We start from the raw sequence: 19,229 nt of genomic DNA, 5'->3' as shown, positions 1-19,229 counted from the left end.
CATACCAGGCCAAGTCGACAAGCAGACACACACGTAGGATAGACACGTAGAACGATCGCGTCGCGTACAGCACTATGCGACGATCTCCACCCAAACGGCAGCAGGCGAGGCTGCCAGGACGGGAGCAAAGGAGCACAAGCGGGAAAAGATGTGGCTTCGAGGGGAAACGCGTAGGAAGTAGCGGTGCGCGCTATATAGGGAACGGTTCCGCCCTTAGACTCGAGCGTTCCGGTGTTCGGTCTTCCGTCTCGCTGTGAAACTCTGTGGCGGCAGGAAAAACTACAATAGAGAGTGAGGGAAAAAGCCGAATGGAACGCAAACGCAAGGGGAGAGTATGAGGGGTAGGCAGCATGTCACTGCGAGGACCAACAGTCCGAGAGACTCGCCTAGCCCTTGCGCCCGTCTGTTGTTCGGTTGCTTGCCCCCAGCTCAACTCAACCCGCTCCCGTAGCTTCTTCTACGCAATTCGGAACTGTGGAAGGGAAGGACGGATTATATTGCATAACAACAGCCACGCCAGCCAGCCAACGACATCAGAAGCAGCACCCAAACGATAGCAGTACCAAGAATGAGAAGAACAACAACAGCTGCAGTAGCAGTAGAAGAAGCAATGATGCGCTGAATTAATGCCGCACAGCGAGAAGCCCAGCTATGCATGGTCTCGTCCTCTCGCTCGCCTTCTCAATGAAACTCCGCTCAATCGTAAACAGAGTATGACGATTAGTCGCGTTATCTCAAAGGCACAAAGCACTACGAGTGGAAAAGCATTGACTCAACGACTACCATGTACCACTCACCGAATGAGAGTAAACTGGTTAAATTTGTTATCGAAATCGTCTGCAATAGTCTAGAGCTCAGAGCTGATGTTAGGTGTCAATGTTCGTTAGGGTGCAGGCTCGTTACACGCGTCCATGGTCTAGAAAAGAAGAGTAGTGCAGTTAAACCACGATGCCGCAACAAATAGAAAATTCGAATAACACGATTCGTGCATCAACTAGGCCGACTGCACGCACTACTGCCCCACATAGCCCGCTACGAACAATAGTACCATTTGTAGACAGTTACACTGGGATCTTTATCACACTGCATTGGATTATTAGCCACACATACGAATACAGACTAGTAAACACGGTACCATAGATGACTGTAAACAGAACGATATCAAAGCTTCGCACAGTTGACCATCGATTCCAGCACCTGTTGGCGGTTGTCATACAGTCTGTTCTGGATCGTGCTTCGGGTATCTGACGAACGGAACTATACGGCTCAAAAAATCCCTCAAGAAGCGGTCGTAGTCACCCAATAGCGTCCGCTCTGTCTATGCACTTCGAGCGTGTAACGGTCGCAAGGGGTACAGGGGGCATGTAGGCGCCCATTTCGTGGCATACGACAAATCGACTACCGTCATAACGAGGAAATACGTCATTGCGGCAATGCAAAGAAGAGAGTGTGCACGGATACGTTGGACACTGCACTCGAATGAGTTAAGAGCACGCGTCTATCCCTTGGCTACGCGAATGCGGTGGATAGCAGCAGTACGGATTGTTGTTGAGAAAGTACCGATGGGAACGGCCGCGACAACAGCATGGCGAAGCCACTGCTTAGACGGTTGGTGTTCTGTAAGCAGCGGCGACGACGGTCTGCGAAAGCCGCGAACGGGACGGAAACAAGAGGTACAGTGGAAGTGAAAAGAAAGACTCATATGCACATCAGCGAAAATGAGCAAGCGGTCCGACCGCAGTCGTTAATTCGATTAAGCAGCAGAGGCAGGCAGCAGGGTTGCTGGGGTAATAGCGACTGAGTCAGGTCGGTCGGTAGCCACACGTGCGGCCGTTGTTTCATAACGCATCCCCATCCTCATCGCACAGAACAGCGTCACCGCAACTGTTATAGTCGTCTCCAAAACAGGCGTCATCGCCAGCCAACCGCAGCAGCAGGCCTTTTGCTAGTTCCGCTTCGAGCCCGTTAGATAACGTCAATAACAATGGCGTGTAAGATAGGTGATTCGAAAATGCATTGCCGCTTGCGAGCGCAATGTTGCTCGTGATGCCAACTTACTGGCGTCGTCGCATCATACGGTGCTTTCTGTTGTACAGTTCTCTAAAGCTCTGAACGTATGGCGCCATGTTGGCGCACCAGACATCTTCCGCTATGCTGATCGTGACGGAACTGAATGAGAACCAATCAAGAGCGTGGTAGAACCAACGTAGGCCTACAAGAATAAGTATGGTCCGTACGATGCCATCCTGATATCGTAAAATATGGCACTTGATCCATTACGACTGTTACGTCTTCAACTTGACCCGATCAAAGCCCACGCTTTTTTTTTTGGGGATTCGGCAACGGTCGACATTAGTGTGGCCAGCCAGAGAAGTTTACAGCAAAGTTAACAATGGACATATCTTCAGTCCCAAAAAAGAGAAGCTTCTAGCGATCGACGGCTGGATATCTCGTAGACCCCAGTTCGGTTGACCCTTAGGACCGACAACGAGACCGACACCTTGCTTGAACACAATTCGCATTCCCCTTTTGATTCGTAAATCTCTCATTTTAGAAGAAACGAAAGGAACGGTGAGAAGGCTACTACCGTCGTCAAGCTGCTGCTTCTGGGACTCGAAATTCTCCTTAGAGCTTTCTCTCCTTCGAGGCACTCTAACTGCTGCAACAACTCACGTTTTGCCTCTATAACCATCATCCTCTGAGCTTGGATGGGGGCGAACAAGCATAGGAAAGTGCCGGCCACGACCACTATATCGGCGGGAAAAGAGCGCTGACAGATACCTAAACGCCGCCTATAGAAAAAAGAACTGCTCTCGCCGTCACAGAAAGCATCACCAGTGCTGCTATCATCATCGTCAAATATGATACAAATTACGACTTTTTAAAGTTTTTTTACGCCAGTTAGTTTTTGTTGAAACGACGCACACTCACTTCAGTTCATCGTTTCGTCGTCGCAAGGATTTCGACTTTCGGGAGACGGTACATCCGCGCAGCCCCACCGATCTGGCTGGCTTGGAAAAGTGGGGGGAACGAAAACGGCGAAAGCAGCAATGCGGTAGAGATTAAGAGGTGAACTTTAGAGAATTCCCCCTGGATGCGTCTCAATGGATCAATGAGCGCTTCCTGGCACACTCACAATTCTACCTTCCGGTAGTTGTAGCGGCAATAGGCGCTACCAGAGGGTTGGAAAGAAAGCAAGGGCTGTCGAAGTGAGAGGAAGGCCTTCGGGAAGGGGGGTAGTCAACGAAGCTAAGAAGTCGTATTGAACAGGCGGCTAGCCATCCCCTCCTCGCTACGACTAAGGACGAAAGCAACGCGAGATGCGCTATCGACGCGCTGGATGTTGCGCACTAGTGAAGAAAGTCGTGTATTGCACCAGAAGAACTGCAGGGCTTGTAAGGCGGAACGGACACCCCGAGTGCTAGTGCGGCTGCTTTTACTAGTACTAGCATAGCGCCTGCCCGCGATAAGCGGCCGTGGTCCAAAGCCTACCAGCGGGCTCGCTCCCTTCGTCGTTTGCTGCCTAGTTTTCGTCTTCCTTTTCCTCCTCCTGGACTTGGCTGGTTTAGGAAACGGGAACTGGAGGAGTCAACTACCCGCCTGTCTTCATTCTACAGAAGACGGCGAAGGAAAAGTTGAGACGGCCGGCTCTGCCTACAAGTTGTTATGCCTTGTGGGTATTTGCTCACTTTTATGAACGAAGGCGGTAGCCTGTAGGCCATCTGACTTCGCCTGCAGCTCGACCTGCCATTTGCCTGGTCCTGCTTCGCCGCACCACCTTACCATAGATGCTGCTGCAGCTTCATTCATTGTAAGCAAAGCCGACGAACCGCCCCTCTGTCGACTCTGCCCCATGGCGTAAACGGACCTACTATCGGTGTTCAGCCACGTAGGGTTGCCGCTGAAGGTTGAGAATGTTCTCGATGTTCCGAAGCCATAACTGTAGTTAACGATTGCTTACGAACGAACCGGCAAAACAGAAATAGTATCATGGCCACGGATCAACAATACTAAATTAAAAGCTTGAAAAAACGAACAAAAAAATAGACAGGGAATATAAACGTAGCCCTGGTACCAGACTTGGACTTGTTACCAATTGAATATTTCTACTGAACGGTATACGCTGGATTTGGTTTGGAAAACAACCTGAATTTGACCTTAAGCATTTTCGATATGCAGTTAAGGACAGTAAAATCTATGGTTCGCTACAACTTGGCCAGAATTAAGGTCGAATCTATAATAACAGAGGTACTAATAATAGACTTATGCAATCAGGTCAATAATAAAAACACATAAGGCCCTTGTCGGCATTAAGGTTCAGCTACATCAGCAATAACTTACCTTTTGTCACCGTTTTTGTTGGTAACAAGGGGCAAGCATAAGCATTTTATAACGAAATTGTCTCTTTTTTGTCATTCAGCAAGGCTTGCTTGAGCACTTTCTTCATCTACACATGTGTATATATATATGCCTGCTATTTTTTTGTCGTTCGCCTTGCTTCGTCTGTTCGGAAGCCTTGTAATCGCTCGATCTCTAGGTCGAGCTCCCGACATCTGGTCTGTTCAAGACCGTTAGAAGCAGAGTCGTAGAGGGGAAACTTTCTCCGTGTTCCCAGCGGACTGTGGGTGAGCCTAAGCTGGGAACTTCAAGGGGCAAAATGACCAAATCCCTGCAGGTTGGATAGCCCACCGGTTCAGACCAACCGTAGAGTGTTACGGCGCCGCCGATCTCGACTACACGATGGCGCTTTTTAGGTCCGCACAAGCAGCAGCGACAGTGCCCACGGCCGCAGTTGCAGCAGCAGCAGCAGCAAACACCTTAAAGCCGTCTAAGAAATATCGACGCTTGTCCTTCCCACTTGGCAGCTATGGTGCTTTTTTCGGTTGAAATCGGGTGGCGTTAGCAAGGTTTAGCGGGCCTGCCGACCTGACCCTCTACCCGTCCTCTCCTTAGACCCCCAGATGTCCCGTCTGTTGCAGAATAGGAAAGGACGCGTCCAGCTTGTCCAGGAATGTCTCCAAAGCTGAGTAGAAGCGACTCGGGATTAAAGATAGATGCTTTGGGCTCAACCTTTTTAGTCGTCTCTCTGACTCAACTGGACGTATGACCATCGTCGATGTGAGTCCCTTTGTGTAATAGCGAAGGCAACGAAAGAGAAAAAGGGAAAAGAACTCGAGAGAGAGAGAGAGAGAGAGAGAGAGAGAGAGAGAGAAAAAAGGAAATAGGCTGGAAGGGAAGTCGCAGGGCATATCCGCCATCGTATTTGAAACGACAACTATGACCATTTAACCACATGCTATAGGTGGAAACTTGGGATACAGATTATGCAGTTTGTACCTAAATAACCTCAGTGGTGACGGCCATGCTTTGGTGAATGGATAACATACACTGAACACGTCACATCTGTTATAGGTTAGACTAGGTCAAACTAATTGTTACCGTTTTCCCGTTAACATTCAGCTTTGCTGTAATTATTCTAGCTCTCTATTTACCTTGGGTCTACCTGCGGCCTCTTTCATCTGGAACTGTGCTAGCCATCGCGAATCTCACCACTGAGCTCGCGAGGTTCTCGCCTCCAACTCATCGGATGTGTCATTATCGACAGCTTCCTCAGGGTACCTCAGATGGAGCGCATAAGATAAACAGCACCTGAAATAGATATTATGCATCGGATAAAAGTTGGATAAAATTCATCTAGCAAATACGCTGAACCATACATACAGGTATCATGGTTGATGAAATTAGGGTTAACAAAAGTGTCGGCCCTAATCTCAGGATCGTATTGCTAACAATCATTATTACCATTATGATTATTGTTCTTTGATATTTGTATAGAATGTATGAGCCGTTACCACAAGAACTAGCAATATATGTCATAGATTTTCGCACAAAGTGCACTGAGCGAGAAATCTTCCCTTCAACTCTCGCATGCTACAATTTACGTACAATTGACAACTCAACACAGGATCACGCCGATCGGTCAACGCGATTCCACACCGGTCTATTGAGCGACAGTTCGGGATTCGATCAAAAGTCATTTCAGATCTTTGGGTCGGGGTAACGTTTCTGAGTCGGACGAAGCCAAAAATGTCTCTGGTGATCAGCGTTGCAGGGCGCTTCACAGTTAAGCACAATGTACCAACATAGCCTGTACCTCCCTATCAGCGTTTGTGGTCCCCAACAAGAGGCGGAGCTGCCTCTCGTGCTATAATTACTATTTGATTGTCTGTCTCGTTGGGATGGTTGAGCATTGAGGACCTCTATTATAGACTAGCTGTCGTAGCTTGTAGTCTCACGTCTGACTAACCAGCGACAGAGTTATGATGTTCGTCTAGGCTGTCTCACTCTGTAGTAAGCGAATAGATCAGACAACAGCGTCAACCGGCCACTGTTCGACTTCCACTGCGTATTATAGAAAAGTCGAGTTTTTCATTTCTCGTTCGACAAATCTCGTTCGTATATATATATATATGCCCACAGGGCAAATGAGACGGTCTTCTCTATTCTCTCTAACACAGTATTACTTGATTGAAAGGCGTTGACTGCCTCTCGTCGTGTCTGGCAAAAACTCTATAGCAGGAGATGCTAGTGAAACAGGCCATGACGCAACTATGATAAAGTGTATAAAATTTCATTAGCGGATACCGGCGGCTATCAATTATGGTGAGTTGATCGGCGCACGGGTCACCCGACGATATCGGGTGGATGAGAGCAGTAGAATATCAAGGGAGGAGATAGATAACGACGAAAACGATAATGACCAAAGCATTTTCAAATTGAACTAACCCGAAGAGTGAAAAGTTCTACAAGCTTTCTCCTATCTAAGTTGAAATGATTGTTTCAGGGTAAAGACTTACAATGACAACTGAAAATATTGCCTTATAACTAGTTAGTCGTTTAGACCAATACGGCGCATTAAATTATGGAGGTTTAACTTGTTACAACTTTAACTAAACCTCGGCTAACTTATGTTTTATAACCTTGGCATTGTTTCCTATACAACTATTCAAACAGGTGGATTTCAAATAACACATACTGCAATCGTAATTTTGAAAAATACACACATGGTGAAGGTACTTAACGGCAACGAGTAAATTGGACGTCGGCTAATTATTTGTCTACCTTACTATCATCAGGCCGGATATCGCATTACGTTGTCAGACGACCGTGTAGCCCGACACAGCTACATGGGCGCTACATGAAAATAGGACGACCCCATTTTCATAGGTCGAAAAATCTGTTGCGCCATGTATTTCCGAACCACAGCCTGCTGCTGCTACTGCTGTTAACACTAGTAATAAAACAGCATCGGTAACAGGCAGCATTTTTGGAGAACGGTGGGAGAGCAATAACACGTTGGCCGTCACCGCATCAACAACAGCAGCAGCAGCAGCGAAAAGACGTTTATTTATTTATTAGTTAACATAACTTGTGCGAGTCCATTATGCAAGCTCATCGCAGCACGAACAGGAAAATCGACAACCCTATACCATCATGTCCTCCTCTGATAGCCGTGCGATACGTAACTTATCTTCATCGACAGCTACTATTTAAGACATGTTATACGAGCGGTCGTTATAGCATTGGTACACACTTTCGTCGAGCCACGGAATGTCTGAAGCGAGTCGGAAAGGCCTAGCTATCTTGTACGATTCGTCTGAGAGGCACTGATTATCAGTCAGGAAAACGTCTCCAAGCTATGCACGTAATAAAGGGTAGCAGTTGCCAACAGAGAAAAGGATCTACGAGGGAAGCATCAGTAATAATGCATTTTATGGGTGCACATAACTTAATCAGGCCGACATGAACGTTACGAGACTTACCGGGGCGACAATACCACAAAAAGTATACATTTATTCTTCCGCCAGCCCAACACCTTAGACCTAGCATGGCACGTTTTGTAAAGCAAACTCTGAAGTTACGCGCAAATATAGCATCGAATATATTAACAGTATATCGTAATTAAACATTGGAACGCATGATCGGCGTTTCGTGTGTGGCCTGTCCAAGAAGATTTTGCATAAAAAAGCCGCACATGTTGAGATGAACTGTCGATAGCTTCCGTTACGATCACCATCCATTCTGTAAGCTCTTTAGTCTGAGCTGTGGCCATTATCCTGCCAACATTTCCTTTTTCATTCGTCAGCTCTAGGGGGTTCTCTTGCCTTGGTAGGCTTCGCTTTACGTCCCCTTACATGCGGAAATCATTAGTGTAGTCAAGGCGTTGGTATGTAGTAAGTAGTACGATCTAACATGTGAGTCCTAATTTTTAAGTTGGACCTCATACTATAGATATCATCTACTAGCGCTATCTTTCAATCACGCGATCCTACACGCTTTGGTAACTGCGGCAAACATGAACGGGAATGTAAGCCTAATGTACTTTACGGGACGTTATTGAAGTTACAGATATTCATGAAAAGTTCCTGTCAACACTGCCCACAACCGTTACAGTCATATTTGAGATTATGTTGTACAATAACGCATATTAAATCGACGAGCTGATAATTTACCTAGCACCTGGCCGTGACAAGCTCCCTTCCTAAGATAGCTTTTTGTCCAAGAATGTTTTTTTTTTTTGCTTTTCCGTACACTGCATCTAATGTAACTATGATCTGCGTGATTCTGATGGGTGGCATCGACCCTCTGCCTTTTTATCTGGTCCTTTAGTCATCTGCTGCAGTATCCACGTGCTTGTGTGCCTACCAGCCTGTGATCATGTCTACACTGATGATATCGAAACGCATCGTCTGACCGACCTGCGCACATATATGCAGGACCATGTGACGACTGGAGACGAAGCTCTGCGTTCGTGTCTCAAGCCGACTGGCCACTGTGTCCGGTCTTGTCAGTCTGGCTCATCGCTTGCGCTGCTCGGCCGTTGTCGCTGGCCATTTCATCCTCCTATCCTATCTCGTGGAGGGATAGTCTTTCCATCATCATCACGTCATTCAAATCCAGGTCTGGCGACCGCCAACTCCTCTGCCCCCAGCCGCGGGTTTCCTCGACGGCAGTGGCGACCTCGTACACTAAGCTATACTGCCTCAAGCTACAGAAGACGTCCGCCGACTACGCAAGCTAATACTTTGCTACGTCTTTATTTTGTCTCTTCCTTCTATCCCCTTGGCTTCTCCAAAGCATCACTTAGTTTCGCTATGACTAGCTCCCTTTACGTGCAATTATCGTGTTGTCCTCTCATCATTTTATGGTCAACAGCAGCGCAAGCGGGTTTGGCTACTGCCGCAAGACCACTTCATCACTGACACCGTCATCGCTGGTGGCGGCGACTATACCCCCGCCCCCTTGTACGATGTTACGCGGCGTGAAGAGTGCTTATTTAGAACAGTTTGCTGTCATGACAAAATACGTCAAAACGAGAAGCGACTAACTGACAAAAAGGGTGTAAGTTAAATCTGTCAAACAAAGGGAATCGATAAGGACCGACGCGAGAACTGGGGACGGCCGCTTAATGTCGGCTAACACGTTTATGGCAACGAGAAATGTTACATTACGATGCGCATTTTTTTTTTAAATTGTATTGATATTCCGCCTGTATTATTGCTGTTGTTGCTACGCCAACCGCTATTGCGACAGCGTGAGACCAGTGTGTTTTGGTGGAAGTACCGCTTGTCTGAAGGAAAACTTTGAAAGAGAAAAAGTTTGTTGATAGTAGCCCATTACAAGACTAACTGGAGCAGCTGACTCGTGCCTATCAACTCATTAACGAACTGCTACTGGCTAAAGGCTTGCTCACAGGAATGATGGACCGACAAACTGGGCTCGGAGACGGTACCGTTTATTTCTCCCCCGGGTTATGAGCCACGTACTAGGTTAGACAGCAACTGACACCTAGCTGCAACTTTCTGCTGAGATTCGCGTACAGATTCCCTCTATGATGTAGGGTTGCGTCCACCGAGGGCATGCTATATGGGAAAGAATGCTTTGTTCAGTGCATCGGCAGACACACTTTTGCAGTCATAAAATTTGTGGTACGCCTTTTCCGTTTGAGTGGTTTTTGATGATCTGCTAAAGCGACTTTAAATGTGGATAATTACAGCCTAATTACTTCAAGTATATTATCATTATATTGGAAATCTACTATATGCCTCTTTTGTGTCATTACGTATGGCTAAGATCACAGTAAGGTGTACATACGCGGTCACACACTGTCACATTCTAGATCCGAACAAAAAACCCAACTTCGTTTCGAACTTCAAGTAGCTCGCGATGGCTTTTTTTTAATATCTGATGCTATCATCAAATTGGCATCGTTTTGCCTTTCTATCCACTTGATCCAATCCTACCAACGACCTTCAGGTGCTCAACAAGTCTCTCTCTCTCTCTCTTTCCGCGTGTTATTCAGCGGAACTCGTGAAAACGCTCGCCTATGCGAGAGCGCGTGTGAGGATGGCTCCGAGTGATATATGGCGCCAGCAGACAGCAGGCTCGCTGTGCGAGGGGAGACGAAGCGTGGTTTTTATGCACAAACATTCAGCCGCCGCGCCCAAGAAGTGCGAGGCCGCAAGCGCAGCCAGGGTCAATCTGCCTGCCTGTTCCTGCCACCGGGGATTCTCGTGGAGGCGGCTCGTGGGCGAAGTGGCTTCGCTCTCGCCCGCCCTCTGCCCGCCGCCGGTTCGCCCATGTCTCTTCGGAGCCAAGTCGAAGGAATTTTTACGTAGAAGCTTTTGCTCAAATGATGCGGTTAACCGCTCGTGCTAACACCCTTATACTGCTGCTGGCATTTTCCTTGAAAATTGGGGTAAATTGAGGACTTTTACGGGGCAAGGAAGGATAGCGACTTGCTCCGCAGTTCGGAGGAAGACCATTTGGCACTGAATCAGCATTGTCAGTCTCATCGGCTTTCTAAATGATGTTGTTGATTTTATTGAATTTATTGCAAGTGCTGGCGGCGTTTACTCAAGTGATTTTTCTTTTCTGAAAAAGTTTGGCTATTTGACAGAAAAAATCAACGAATCGATTTTTACAAACGATTTAAAGAAATTATTACGGGATACGCCGATACTTTGTGTAAACAGAGAATAAAAAAGCGTTCGAACGTCTTAAGCGTTCAGTACGAGCTGAATCAATATCGTAGATTTGAATAAAACGAGCTACAAAAGACACTTTGCGGAACTGTCAGATTGCGACGAGGAGCAATGGAGTAAGGTCGAAAGTTTTCGCTTCGAAGAATACAACTTAGAGAGAGGCATCTCTCGCTTATCGCGATTCCATGAGGCTCGCAGGTGATATTTACAAGCAATAACTGTTTGGCTGCAAATTGTTGCAGAGACAAACTACCGGCGTGACTAATATATTAACCATTTAGGCTACGTATTCTCTTTCTATGTTGCGTCATCACGTTCTGTTCTAGCTTCAGAAAGCATGTGAAGGATGAATGAGTCCTGTATGGCGCCAATCGTTCAGTGAACGTCAAACGGCATAGACAGAGAAACCACTATCGATAAATCGATCTGTGTGAGTCTCTCTACTCTTGTGTTTTTTCTTCTAGTGAGTTCAAATTAAGATTAACGGAGAACTGTTTTGTTGCGGTGTAGTAAGCGATAGAAGAAAAGATAGCGACGACGCCAAGTTTTCAAGCATATAGGTTGCACGCATGTAGCATAGCGCAGAAAGCAACGAGTCGAAGTCAAAACAAGTAATGTCACCAACCTTCAACGAATATCCGAAGGAAGACAATTTCCTGGTATCTTCGTTGCCTTCCGTTGAAAATCGCTGGCTTGAGTCGAAAAATGTTGTGATTTTTCTTCAGAACCTGTGGGCGGTAAACGAGCTCACCGGCATTACTCTATCGGCAGCGCGTAAGCAAAGCGCCTCAAGCCTTTCATGATGGAATGATCTATGAAGCCACGACAAGAAGTCCTTTTGCTGGAGAAATCCTCGCTTGACTAAGTTCCTCTCTCTCAGCATAAGGGTCTCGCCGCAGCAGTCAGTTCATTCCCTGAGGACCAGGCAAGATGGAGAACGTGCTGATACGCTGTTGTTCACCAAGAGAGTTCCCTGAACCTGGGGCAAGCATTGGCGTCCGCCAGCTCTTTTTAAATTCCCTAGATTTTAACGGAAATACAGGAAGCTAAAGATATACATGCCGTGGGGGACCCAGCCACGCTGTGGAAACGACTGATGTTGAAGTAGGTAAAATTTCAAAACTTCAGCATATCTTACTCTGTACGTAGATATACGCGAGTATATCTGTCAAAATCTAAAAATATAACGTGCTTGACGCTAACCATCAAATTAAGTTTATCTTAAATTTGTAAATTTTTTATTGAGCTTCTTGACTGCAATTAATCATAAATATTCAAATATTTCATACAAGCAATTTATTATTGTAGTTCGTAATTTCGGTCTAGAGATGTACTGTTAACCACAGGATGTATGATAAAAGAAGATTTTTCTGGTAGCCAAAAAGAGCACGTAAGATAAAATTTGGCAGACGAATAGATATGCTACCAATTGGTGATGTCCTCCGCAGCCCGTGGAAGCCTTGCGGTACAAAGGCTGGCTACCAGCGCTTCCCCTACTTCCATTGCCAAGTGATTCAAGTGGAAAAGTGGAGATTGTTCTATTTGGTTTTCCCCGTTCCCCCCTCCCCTGTATTTCTTGAAACCAACCCATTCAAAATCAAGCGAAATCGAATCGTTTTAGATCTCTCGGTAGTCCGTTTGTCGGTCGCCTCTTATTTTCCCTGACACTCTGCCTTGCTATCGTGCAGACTTGAGCCTAACCACCACAGATGTACTCGCATCGAGCTCCCGCTTCTTAGCTGATTGCGTCTCGTTTTCTCTCTTTCTCAACCTCGTGGCTCTCGGACTTTGCAGGAACCTCTGTAAGTTCCTTTAACAGGAGGGACTGAGGTGGTCTTGGCCAGCTCGGCTGGCAACGACTTGCATCACATGTTCCCGCATGCCACTTGTCACAGTGACCAGGCTTTGCAAGCGAACTAAGACTGGTAGAAAGATCGTGTATGCGTATTTGCAGTAGCGGCTGGTGGACAGGGGGGCGGAGAATCTTAAACATGACAGCGCACCTCATAGTAAGTGGTTATGTTCAATTCAAAGTTGAGGAAAAGAAGGCGCATCTGACATGCGGCGAACTCGGATCAGGTCGCCGCCTGAGAACGGGTTAAATATTTAGCACGCGATATGATCGCAGGCCGACGTATGTCGAAATCTAGCGAGGAGTGAGCGCAACGTGGTGAGTGCTCGTGATCAGTGTAGCTTCAGTGCACAATGCGCATTGCGGCTACGGCTCTGTTGGCATCGGCAGAATACCGCTTTGCTGAACTGTGAAGTTACCTCTGCGAATCTGGGCGAATCGTCAGAGAACCTGCCATAAGCGGATCACGACCAGCACTACTAGTGTGCAATGTCGTTATTTTGGCGACATGAAGTCAGCTAGCTAACCAGTTAGATAACGAGGGATCTAACCTCTGGTTTGCAGAGTGAGAATCATTTGGTATAGAAGGCGTCGTAGTAGCACTAGTCGTAGTCAGGTTTGTGGCATAAGGGTCTGTCTTATGCCAGATCAGCCCTTTGGCTTATCGTGACAAGCAGAGCTTAAACGGAGTCCACAGGGCGTGAAGCCGCCTTGTAATTCAAGGTGTGCATAACTACGCCAGTACAGACTACTACCGCAGTCACTCGCTTGCCTCTCTAAGTTCTATAGAAGCAGTTTGGTGTGGCTTGCATCGGCAATGGCGGCGGCAGCAGCAATGGCAACGACAGTCAGGATACTTCAAAGCACTGTCGCCGCAAGCGGCTAGCGCAGCTTCGAAGCTTCGTACGCTTTCGGCACTGCCACTGCTAGGGATCTAATGTTCAGGGAAGAGTAGAGAGGGTGCGATGCACCAAGTCTCCAAGGGGCATCCCTGTTAGCCGTTGCTGCTACTAGAGGCTTCGAAAGAAAAATGAGACTTTGCTGTAAAGAGCCTCCTGATCGGGGTTCCTGAACAGGGAGAACGGGGTTTGAATCGGTAGGGACGGGCGCGACAGCTCCAGTAGCCGAACCGATAGAGGCACTAGAAAGGAGGAAGCAGTAGCCGAGAAGTCTAAGGGATCTCAGAACCTGTCGAGGTGGTCGTGCAGATTGAGGCGAAATACAGCGGATGTTCTCGGCAGTGTGCCGAAAAATGCGCGTTGTGCAGTGGGTGCTAGCGGTGTGATGTTGCTAGGTATCCTGGGTATTTTGTATGTACATATATCATTGGGTAAATTGATCAACAGGAGAAGCCCTCTTATCAATGCTAAGGTGAAATATCTTCGAAGAGGGATCGGGCGAATGAACGAGAACCGGCAGGATGAGAGAAGGATAACGTCCACGATAAAAAAAACCCGCTAGAGAACGGTCGACGTCAATGGGGGCTAACTTTGCGCCAGGCCGTACAGCGCGCACATATTCAACGCGTTTGTATGTTCGCAGTTCATACCTAGATTCGAAGTTTTGCGACTTGCGCATTGAAATATGCGAAGAGTGTTAAACATTCAGTAATTGTAGCTTGACTTGTCATGTAGGTGTGTGTTCGATATGGTTGATTATGGCTGTATCCTCTGGCGGCTGGCTGGCAAGCTTAGCGTCGAAGAAAACGGAGATCGTCCGCTCGTTGCAGCGTGTGGAATTCGCTTTGGGCGTCCGTCGTTCTTTTTGAGAAAGTGAAATGCATTCCAGTTGCTGTACGCAAACTTAAGACGATCAGTCAGAGCTGGGATGTTGGGTCGAAGGAAGCGGGTCAAGCAAGATAGAAAGATCGAGAAACCGCGAGCAAGCGAAGACGGAGCAAAGCGATGCGGGTGGTGTTCGAACGCCTCTTCCTTCTCCCTGCCTTTTTTTCTCTCGCCGTTTCTCTGGTTTTCTCATTCTGTCGGTGTCTCAAAGTCCGGCTCGTTCCACAAGAGCAGTTCACGCGTGTGCGTTCTTGGGCTGGCTGCGGTGATGGTGGCAATGTTCTGCGACAGCGATGCCCTAGACCAGCCCAACCTTTTCTAAGGTCCCCTCCAGTTTCAGTCATCTCTGCCTAGCCCAAGCCAATAGCAAGCTCCCACAACTACCATCGCCTACCGTCGCCATAGTGAAACGCAGTATAAGCTCATGCTAGAAGCGATTTCGGCTGTACACTGTGGCCAATCGCTGTACATTGTAACTTTTCATAAGAAAACCCGCCGGGCTTCGCGTCAGCGATCCGTCTTCATCAGACCACCTGCCTCGGTATCTGCGAGGTGGCTGCAGTCGAATCGTGGAAAGCCCAGTCTATGAGTCCATGAGGCCATGCTGGAGCTTCTGCTGCGGCAAAAAGGGCCTCGGACGCCACTACAAAAAGCCATTTCCCCTTTGCTTGTAGAGACGTTCATAGCTGGCTTCTTTCACATGTGCCATGGCGATCTTCGCCCCGCCAAACAGTTAAGTGCTTCAACCTCACGTTGACTTCGTCGACCTTCCTCCAGCTACTGTAGCGAGCTAACCGAAATTCCAAAGCTTTCTACCTAATCACAGGAATTGTACTTTTGGATTAGGCTCACTAGTGATAATTGTGTATAGCAGCAGCACTATCACTCAGGGAGCAGATTAGGTGAAATTTCATATGCATGAAATAAAGCAAAGCGTAACATTTATCTTGACTTTATCAGACATTCGAATATGGGGGGGCGCGCACATAAGATCTGGCTGAGTTCGCATGTATAATGATATACCAGCAGTAAAATTCTGTACGTCAAGAGGCAATTAGCCATTAGCGAATACTAGATAAAATTGTGCGACCATTTATAGATGATTTTTTGCATATTATAAATAAGATTTTCCTAGGAGACTCAGAGCGGCATTTGTTCAGCCGATTCCGCATTACGGTGACACCACTGTGCTTTCTCAACGTATACCACAGTTTCCCGTCGTATGCTGGCACCGACTGTCGGCCGGCACGACATGGAAGGAGACTATATGCGAGCTGCGAAGGTTCCTTTGGGGCTCCGGAAAGACAAAGTAGCGAATAATGGCGGTAGACGTCCGCGCTCGTTCAGGATGGCCACTGCAATTCAGTGTAGTCAGCGAGCTTTTACTCTTTCTTAGTCTGTTCCTGATCCTCTTCTGTAGCCTGGGTTGGCCATTCATGTTCCCGGGGGAACAACCGGAAGACGACGAGGAGAACCCCAATGGACGAATCCCTCTTTTTCCCGTTTCGCACATTCCCGCAAGCGGCTTGACTCGGCTATGTCGGTGACGCCGATCACAGACGCAGCAGGCGGCAGGCTCGGTCATCCCAGCGAGTTTGCTTGGTGAGCTGTCCACTGATTCGCTTACCAACCTACCGGCCGATAAGCAACCGCGGGCTGAGTTCTTTCTTGACAAGGGCTGGCGCGATTAACCTGACTTGTCATTGCTACCGACTGCCGCCGCTCCGCTGATCTCCGAATCAACATCCATTGAAGAGAAAGCCTGTCGTTCAGGGCTAAGTGAAGTGAATGTTAAAGCAGTAGTAGCAGCAGCAATCGGCGTAATAGCGGACCGTACCGTAGTACTGGCGTGAACAAATAGTACATATACAAATGCACTGCTTACCGGCCCAGCTTGTAGGCTAAATGTGGGGACCCAGACCCCGCAATTCGCACTCCTGAAGAACATTCCAAGAACTCTACTCGGACATTTGAGATGGTTAGATGAGATGCCTTTCTGCGAACGCGCGTATACCCGAGAGTAGAGTATTCAACGCAATCCTGCTGCTACGCTATGATACCTTAAGCTCTCTACCCAGCTTTGCAGATGATCTCCGTTCGTCTCGTCTATCGTTCGGTGTGTCTTTTCAAGTTGAGTGCAGCACTGAATAGCATACGATAATACGATGGAGCGAAGCACGGAGACGTGAAACTGAGAAGTGGAAACTGGAACGCATTGATCGTGCTGCACGGTGAGAGAGCATCCAAGCAGACTATGCTAACGTGACCGCTGTGCCTTGGCTGCAGCGAAGGGGAGAACAAATGGTAGTAAAAATCCGAATATTCGAGGTTTCCGTAAAGCAAAAGATTGATTTCGACGTTTCTGCCTTCAAGACCGCTCAACTTCGTCGTTGTCGTCGTCGTCGTTTTCACCGCCATCAAGAATATAGGCTCTGAATCCTAAAGATAACACTGTGCTTACTCGCTTGTTCTAGTCAGTCAGGCGACCAACTTGGGAATCGCCTCGTGCTATCTTCCAACCTGTCTCTCTGCTCATAATGCTTGCCCTGCTTGTTGTGCCGCCAGCGTTGAGGATCTGTTTATAATGATGACGGCCAACCCCCATTCCATTTGTCATCCTCTCTGCGCGAAAATCTAAGAGCTCGTCGCTCTGTGTCTGTATCTGGGCTGTACCATATATGCAGGCAACACGAGTATATGAGTAGTCAGTGGAGTCCCACACTATGGCTCGTAGCGCGATTTCGTTCATGACGTGTTGCCCTGAAGCCGGCTGGCGCAAAGGCCCTGATGGGCACAAACTCGTCGTCTGGCTCTCTCTCACTTAGCCTATCACTCCTCGCCGTTACTATTCTGCATTGTCCTCATTAACGTCTATTATCGCTTTGGCATGCTTATATAGCCTCTATGCAGCGGTATACGGGACATATAGCTGTTTACTCCTTTGCACGCTGAGCATTAACGGAGCTGGAACAGTGAGGGCGTAAGATGAAGCGCGTTTACACGCCACGCATCGCATCGCGACGTGGTAGCAGTAGTGAAATACGCCCAAGAAATAAAGGACAACATCTACTACGGTCCTATTCCGTCGTCTCGGCACTGTTCTCACCTCGTTGCGAGGTCTCTGGAACAAGCGGACGAAAAAGGTTACCCCAGTAGGGAAGTAGTGTGCAAGCGGCCCGCTCTCGTTGCCTGCCCAAGGGAATCCGTATCTTCTGCTGCCTGTCTGAACTCGACTAACTATTGCCGCCAACATTCTGTCGTTTCTAGCGCCCTCTCTGTCTTCGATCTCTCAGCTTAATGTCGTCTGCAGCCTGGCTTCGTTGCTACTGTATCCTGTCGCGTCTCGACACATCAAGCAGACATAGGCGTAGACATAGAGCATCCTACAAATTGGCTAGGGGAATTTGCGCCAAATCAGGAGTTGGAATTTTAAACAGCGTCTGTCCGCTCTTTCTATCAAGGCTTCTACTATTACTACTACCGTTACTTGTGCCATCTTCTTCTCAGCCGTCTGCTGGCCGAGCGAGCCGCATCCCCCTTGTCTCCTCTTGTTCTCGGTTACAGCCGCTCTCGCTCTGTCGTCCGAAACCTCTCTGTACGGCCCGCCTTTCTTTCAGCGACGAGCGTGCGCCGAGTGCAACAGAGAAAGGAACGGAGAATTTCTAAGTCCCCTGGCGTACTTACTGCTGCTGCTGCTCCTGACCAGCTCAGAAGATAGCCAGAGAGAGAGAAGAGCCTTGAGCGGGCAACGCAACGCAGTTGACAGGGCTTAGGGGGTTGGCGCTCTTCGGGCTAGGGGCAGACGCAAAGCAGGCCAGGAAAACCTATAGCTACGCTTTACCAGTTCTGCGCAGGCCGGCAAAAGGGGCCTATAATTTCTCTTAATTTCTCACATCTTCTCCACTCTAATGGAACACAATGAGCATCGTGTGAGGTGCTGCATGCAGTAGTGTGGGTGGTGGGCGCAGTCAGTGAGCATGCAGAGTGGGACAGCGTGTAGCTAGGTAGAGCTAGGCTGTACTGCGTTTGGCCGGGTCGCTTTAAGGAGTTGTGATGTCCCGATGGCTCATTTCACCCGGCTGCACTTATGCCCCATGCATTTCATCGCTGCAGCGCAGCAGTCGCAGGGCATCTTGCTAGCATTCGCATCAACGCCAGACAATGCCTTGCACTCTGTTTCACTGCCTTCCATTTGCCCCTCGAGAAGGGCTATAGAGACTCGGGCCAGACCTCGAGCTCTTCATCTTTCAGGTCTCGGATGTCTCTCACTAATCCTAGGACTGCCGCAGTCGTTATTGTTAGGTCCAACAGACGGAAAACAGAGAAAAGGGCGATAAGGACAGAGAAAGAAAGCATTGCTCGAAACACAGCAGGTCGTGTTTCCTGTATGTTTGTTTATGGCTATCGTGTGGTTATTATGCGAGCAGCATCAGCAGCGATAGAAATCGCTTGATGTGAATTTCCGACACCAAACAGCAATGAATGAGGCCATGGGCTGAAGGGTCGTCATCACAACACAAGAATAACGGCTGCAGTGATGGTGTTATA

General features: G+C 48.0%; 1 protein-coding gene across 9 annotated transcripts in view; it reads right to left on the bottom strand.

The window, feature by feature from the left end:
• LOC111249422 (uncharacterized) overlaps positions 1–19,229 on the bottom strand; it is a 195,007-nt gene that overhangs the window by 35,276 nt on the left and 140,502 nt on the right. For 7 of the 9 annotated variants that reach the window (XM_086989101.1, XM_086989098.1, XM_086989100.1 and 4 more), the window contains one exon: positions 5,493–5,649. The exons of the other annotated variants lie outside the window; for them this stretch is intronic. The gene's annotated coding sequence lies outside the window, so the exon portion shown is untranslated. The remainder of the gene's footprint in view (positions 1–5,492; positions 5,650–19,229) is intronic. 9 annotated transcript variants of the gene reach the window in all.

Source organism: Varroa destructor, unplaced genomic scaffold (assembly GCF_002443255.2).
Source record: "Varroa destructor unplaced genomic scaffold, Vdes_3.0 BEIS01000004.1, whole genome shotgun sequence".
Taxonomy (NCBI): domain Eukaryota; kingdom Metazoa; phylum Arthropoda; class Arachnida; order Mesostigmata; family Varroidae; genus Varroa; species Varroa destructor.
This window is presented reverse-complemented; position numbering and strand designations above follow the sequence as displayed.